We start from the raw sequence: 7,051 nt of genomic DNA, 5'->3' as shown, positions 1-7,051 counted from the left end.
CGTCCATTTGATTCTTTGGCTTTCCGTTACGCAAGTCACACAGCACTGTGCTGTGGACTCTGTATCATAGCCTGGAGATTTTTTTTCAATGCTTTGGCATTGTCTTCTATAATGGAGCTCTGATAGAACAGATTTATCTCCCATACAGCGATCAGATCTAGTATCTCCCGTATGGTCCATGCTGGAGCTCTTTTTTTGGATTTGGGACTGCATCGCCACCGTTGCTGATCAGCGCTCCACGCTGGGGGCAACAGGAAATGCAATTCAAAAGTTCGCGAGGCTTTTCCTGTCTACCTGGCCAGTGCATCTGAGTTCAGATCCGCTTTCCAGAGCAGTCACAATGGGTGCACTGTGGGATACCGCCCGGAGGCCAATACATCAATTTGCAGCCACATCTAACCCTAATCTGACATGGCAATACGATTTCACTACTTCTCTTGTTGGGGAGGAGTACAGAAACTGTTTTAAAGAGCCCTTTATATCGATATTAAGGGCCTCGTTGTGTGGACGAGTGCAGGGTTAAATCGGTTTAACACTGCTAAATTCGGTTTAAACGCGTAGTGTAGACCAGGCCTAACTCATCAAGAGGCGTTAAAATTCTTCTGTTGACCTACCTGTGCTACACCAGCAGCTAGGTTGACTTAACTGTGGTGCTCAGGCTATGAAATTTTTCAGAGGTCTGAGCAATGTAGCTAGGATGATGTAATATTTAAGTGTAGCCCAGGCCTTACTAGTTTAGAGAAGGTCTTAATGAGCATTAAGGGAGGACTTTTCAATTGTGTTAAGCCAACTCAATTAAGATTACACAATTAAAAAACTCACCAATTAAGACTGAGCCAGAGAGGTTAAGTAACTTGCTCAAGGTCACAAAGCAAGCACATGTCATAGTTGGCATTTCAGTTCAGGAATTTCTGACTCCTAATCCAATGCTTAATTCACTGGATTATGTATCAGTGATTTAAAAACCTGCTCAAAGGGTAATTTAAGAATACCTGGTTTGTAGCATAAAATTCTGAACATGAAGGGTATGTCTACACTGCAGTATAAGCCCAGGGTTTGAACTCAGGCTCAAGCCTTCCATCTTCACATAAATTTGCTAACTGAGGGCTCGGACCCAGGGTCTCAAGATCTCATGAGGGTGGGGGGTCCAAACCTGAGTCAAGCCAGGACCCAAGGTTCAAGCCCTATTGCTTTGCAGTGTAGATGCATCCCCACCAAAAGGATCCCACAGACTGACTTTCTTTGTCCTCTGGACAGTCAAGTGTTCCCACACTGCACCAGGAACAAAGGGTTAGAGCAGCCAGATTTTGGGAGTGGTCTGGGATATGGATGGTTGGACATGGGCCTGCATAATGCAGGAGCCCTAGAGTTCAACAGTTCTTAACCTGGGGTTATAAATGAGCGTAGATGCTCATGCCTTCGGTTAACAAACCCAGGGTCTGGTAACTCAGGTTCTACTAACCCTGGACTTACCTTGCAGTGTAAACATATCCCAAGAGCCAAGTCTTGTGCAAAGGAAGTAGTATATGAACTGCAATTCCCAGCTAAAGACCCACAAGAATTTCCTCTGAGGCAGGGCCGGCTTTAGGCCGATTCAGCCGATTCCTGGGAATCGGGCCCTGCGCCTTAGGCATCTTTTAAATTTTTTTTACTTACGCCGGCTGAGATCTGCTCTGAGGTCTTCCATGGCCCCGCTCCCCTGACCAAAGCGCTGCAGGGAGCGCAGCTGCCCCGCAGCCCTGCTCTCCTGGCTGGATCCCCGCGCCAGAGCGCGGCAAGCCACCCCACAGCCCTGCTCTCCCGGCTGGAGCCCTGCACCGGAGCGCGGCAAGCTGCCTCGCGGCCCTGGCTGGAGCCCCGCGCCAGAGCGCGGCAAGCTGCTCCGCAGCCCCACTCTCCCGGCTGGAGCTCCGGACCCTTTAAATAGCCCCCAAAGCCCTGGGATAGCGGAGGGGTTCTGGGGGCTATTTAAAGGGCCGGGGCTCCAGCTGTCTCTGCCATCCCGTCCTTTAAGTAGCTGGCTGGAGCCCCGCAGCCCCCATGTATTGTCCAGGGCTCCCACGGCTATTTAAAAGGTCCGGGGCAGGTCAAGCAGGGGAGCCCCGGGACCTTTAAATAACCCCCAGAGCCCTGGGATAGCAGGAGGCTTGGGAGCTATTTAAAGGGCCAGGGCTCCAGCTGCCTCTGCTGCACCCTCCCCCGCCCACACCAGCCCTGCCCTCAGCCAGCCCCTGCCCTGTCTCCAGCCACCTGCTGCCACACACCCGTGGCCCTGCCCAAAGCCAGCCAGCCCCCCCCACAGCACTGCCCGCACCAGGCCTGCACACCCTGCCCACACCGAGCCCCAAACCAACTGCCCTGTCTCCAGCAAACCCCGCTGCACTCCACTGCCTGAAGCCAGCCAGTTCTGCACTCCTCTGTCTCCAGCCCTCCCAACCCCTACTACATCCCCCTGCGGCCCTGCCTGAAGCCAGCCCACCCCACACCCCCCTGTCTCCAGCCAGCCCTGCACCCCTTGCCCTGCCTGCAGCTAGACCCTACCTCCAGTCAGCCCCTGCCCTGCCTCCAACCAGCCCATGTCCACTGCTGCCCTGCAGTTCCCAGGGCAGTAACCCTGCAAACCTGCTTCAATGAGGGGGGCAGGGAGCAGCTGGGACCCACACATGTGCACACCCGCAGGGAGTGGCAGGGACCCACACGTGAAATGGTGGTCATTAATAAGCAATCAACAGCATATATGATGCAATGTACATAATATATAATTGTATTATTTATATAGTTATGGAAAGTAAATAATACATGGAAGAAATTATAGGCTTTTTTTTACACCTTTTTTTTAAGTCATCCCTGCCGGGGCCCCACCGAAAATGTTCGAATTGGGCCCCACACTTCCTAAAGCCGGCCCTGCATTGAAGGTTCAAGTATCAGAGGGGTAGCTATGTTAGTCTGTAACCACAAAAACAACCAGGAGTCCGGTGGCACCTTAAAGACTAACAGATTTGTTTAGGCATAAGCTTTCATAGGTAAAAACCCCACTTCTTCAGATGCGCCATTCAAGGTTCAGTAAATTTGCAGAAAGAAATGAAAAATTAGGTGATTCCCATCAGTAATCTGTTCTTGGGATTGTTGTCTGGAATTGTGCAAAACCTCTGAAGATTAAGAGGTTGTCACACGTCACTGTTACTTTCTGTATCCTGGCAGAGGTAAATAAAACATTTAAATCTTTTAATGCCACTTTGGCAAAGCCAGGGGGCCCAGTGAGGGAAAGTCTCTTATTAATACATCACTTTTCAACTGTATAATGGCTCCCAGGTGCAGCTCAAGTCTCCTGCATAAAAATAATCTATACAAATGCAATTAGGTATCTCACTATGTGAGAAGTAATACCAAATGATGTATTACAATTCTAATCAGTTAATCAAAATCACTTCACATTAGGGTTAGAATGGCAATTAAATAGTTAAATGCATCTGACGAAGTGTGTGTTCACCCACGAAAGCTTATGCTCCAATACTTCTATTAGTCTATGAGGTGCCACAGGACTCTGTCGCTAATTAAATAACATGGCCTTGAGTTTTCTGAGTCACTTTAGGCTCAAATACACAACACTCAACATTTGGAGATTTTTATATTAAGTCCACATCTAAAGCTCCATTGCTAAGGGCAGAATTCCAGAAGCTCTGGCTTTTGGGTCAGATTCTGATCTCAGTTAGGCCAGTGTAAGTCAAAAGTAGTTCCCATTACTTCAGTGGTGTAACTTGAGATCAGAATTAGGTTAAACAGTATTATGCTAAAATGCTGATTAATTTGAAATATTGATGAATAACCTCATCTTTTAGGGATCAGTTTTCTCTGATTATATTTTGCCTGAATTTGGTGGAAAGCTTTACAAAAAATTAAAATGACACCAATATTAATTAAAATGGACGTAAGCCATTTCTTAAGTGAAAAGGTGATTGTTAGTTGTCAGATGGAAAAAATGGGAGAAAAGACTACTGGGTTTTACTCCTGGCTCTGTCACTGGCTTGCTACTTAGCCGTAGGTGGGTCAGTTAATTTCTCTGCCTTGGTTTACTCACTGAAATAACATATACACCTAGCTCCCAGGGCTAAAGTATATAAGCATTGGATGTGTCCCAGATAAGTGTCCTATACTGAAAAGTAATTTCTCACACCACATCCATTTACTGTCCATGTTGATTTGGTCTGTGTCTGTAGAGATGGGAAAAACTTTTTAATAGGCTTTTAAAATGTTAACACAACAATTAAAAGGTATTCCAAAACTACTGAACAAGGGGCTCCTAATTCCTTTCTCTTGGGTGTGGACTGCGTTTTTCAGGGAACAGTTGCTACTCTTCTGATTCTCAGGAATTCCTGCACCATAGATCTTCAAGGATTGGTCCTATTGTGCACTTTTCAAAAGTAGTCATGGTTAGTAAAGTAAAAGTCACTACTAGGAACATTCAATTAGAGTTCTTTATTTCTTTACAGACACTATCACTGATCTCTGAAGCTGCTGACCTCACAGCCCTCTTGTTCACTCTGGTGCTATAACCTTCTGTTTGCAGTGACCCTATGGTTCATGGAGCAGTGCAGATTAAACAGATAACATGAATAACTGGAGTCAAAAACAGTTTCAAATAACCTTTCAGACAGGCAGAAGGGGAGAGGACAGCAGAGAGTAAAAAAATGAATTCACAGCAAAAGCAAACAGTCACACCTGGCAAGAATTCAGCACACCAGCAGAATAAATTAAACATGTCAGAATAAAGGGAATATGGAAAAGCACCATCAAATGGCAATGCACATGCCATTATTTGTTCCTGCATTATACCCGTTAGACTTTTTAAATAAAATTCTGCTTTTGGAGTGCGTTAACCAGCTGTGCAAGATATTTACAGCAAAATTTGACATTATGCAAAACTTGATTGTTTTTTTATTTACATAATTTAAAAAGCCCTGGGTATATTCATTGAAAGCTTGCTAAGAAGCATGAATCTTTCCAGTGAGCCTGGGCCTACTTTGAAGTGAAAATGTTGATCAGTTTCTAGGTTTGCATCAATATCACAAGACCTGTCATCTTGATGCCAAAGCAGGTGAAACTGTAATTCTGATGTGAGTTTCACATTGAAATTTTAGGCTAATTCTTGAGTAAGATCTGAATGTTCAATGTCCAGTCTGCTCTGTACAAACGTTAAAGATCCCATAACACTTTGTGGCAGAGTAGGGGTTTGCCTGGGTATTCTTGGCTAAAATTTCACTTCCTGGTTATCCTTTTATGGCAGGAATTTCCTTCCTTACCTTGTGTGCCATGTTGTCCTTTAAAACACTCACTTTTTGGTTCAGGGCAAAATTCCCATTAAAAACTGAAAGATTGGGCTCCGCATGTCCAGATTCAACAGATTTTATGTATTCAAAGCACAAGATAGGAAAGATTATTTAGCAGTAGGAATCTAGGAGTTAGCTGAAACTGGATGCCAAATAGTAAACCTTCTTTTCTGCTACTTAAAGATTATGACCAGAGAGCTTGGCAGAACAGTGAATGCCTTGCCTTTTGCACTTAGGAGTTTTGGTAATAAAACTACTGTGACAAAGTCCCTCCTCTACCTTGGTGGGTCCTGCACTTATTGGCAGATTTGCTCACCCAGTGATCTTCCCCTCTGGTGGAACCCACAGTCTGGGTCAACTCCTCCTGTGTCTGATCAGGAGTTGGGAGGTCTGGGGGGAACCCGGGCCCACCCTCTACTCCAGGTTCCAGCCCAGGGCCCTGTGGATTGCAGCTGTCTAGAGTGCCTCCTGTAACAGCTGCATTACAACTACACCTCCCTGGACTACTTCCCCATGGCCTCCTCCAAACACCTTCTTTATTCTCACCATAGGACCTTCCTCCTGGTGTCTGATAACACTTATATTCCTTAGTCCTCCAGCAAAAAAACAAAAACACACACACACGACAAACTGACCTGAGCTCCTTTTTAAACCCAGGTGCCCTGATTAGCCTGCTTTGATTGGCTGCAGGTGTTCTAATCAGCCTGCCTGCCTTAATTGGTTCTAGCAGGTTCCTGATTACTCTAGTGCATCCCCTGCTCTGGTCACTCAGGGAACAGAAAACTGCTCATCCAGTGACCAGTATATTTGCCCTCTATCCCACTGGTCTGGGTCTGTCACATAACCTTAACATTATCTCTGGACTAGAACTGTCAGTGAGTGGTGGTTATAAATCAGAACTGATGTGCTTGTCATAGCCATGTGGGGAAATTCTGATAGGCCTTGCCTGCACTCTGCCTTTAGGGTAGGACATACAGCCTCATTGTCTCTCAGATGAGCCTCTGAGCCATCACACCATGAGTTCTTCCCACCAAGTCCAAATAAGATAGGCTTCTGGTCAGATTTGTATACGCTTCAGGGACTCAAGCACCTCAGCAAGTATATGCAGTGACATCCAGCAAGCTTTTCAAAACATGGGTAGATTAGTCAACTGGAACACAGCATCCCGGATCCTTAGGTTAGCATACAGAATAAAGGTTACAACATAGGCCATTTAGCCAAGCCAGTGCCATAGCCAGCCAAGCTGCTATGAACTCCATTTCAGGCTCTGTCTCCTGTGTCAGTTCAAGGTGAACCACTCTGAGTTCACATACCACCTGCTGGAAATTCCAGCTGTTAAGTGTTGATTGTTCAGTACTTGGGACTTCCACTGTCTCCTGTTCTGCCCCAAGAGCACACATACAACCCTTTTTGCCCCTATTAAATAGCCATACCAAGCACAGTAACAAGGAATGTGTAGGATTCATAAACGTATTAAAAAAATCCCACTTCAGCATAGGGGGCATCTTAATTCTCCAGAAGATTATAAATGTTCCTCCTTAGATGAGGCATTGCTGCTGATGTACTTTCACTTTCTCTTTATGACAGGTGAGACCTCTGAGCTTATCTGAACAGGTAATATCCTACCATTCTTTCATCAATATCCTTTTGTGGAAGCATTCTTTTACTTGCCAAAATATGTTTAAACACTAGATTGTTTGTACTATGAAAATTTAAATAACTAG

The sequence above is a fragment of the Chelonoidis abingdonii genome, chromosome 22, assembly GCF_003597395.2.
Source record: "Chelonoidis abingdonii isolate Lonesome George chromosome 22, CheloAbing_2.0, whole genome shotgun sequence".
Classification (NCBI taxonomy): Eukaryota; Metazoa; Chordata; order Testudines; family Testudinidae; genus Chelonoidis; species Chelonoidis abingdonii.
The sequence above is the reverse complement of the archived record's forward strand: the minus strand, read 5'-3'. Positions refer to the sequence as shown.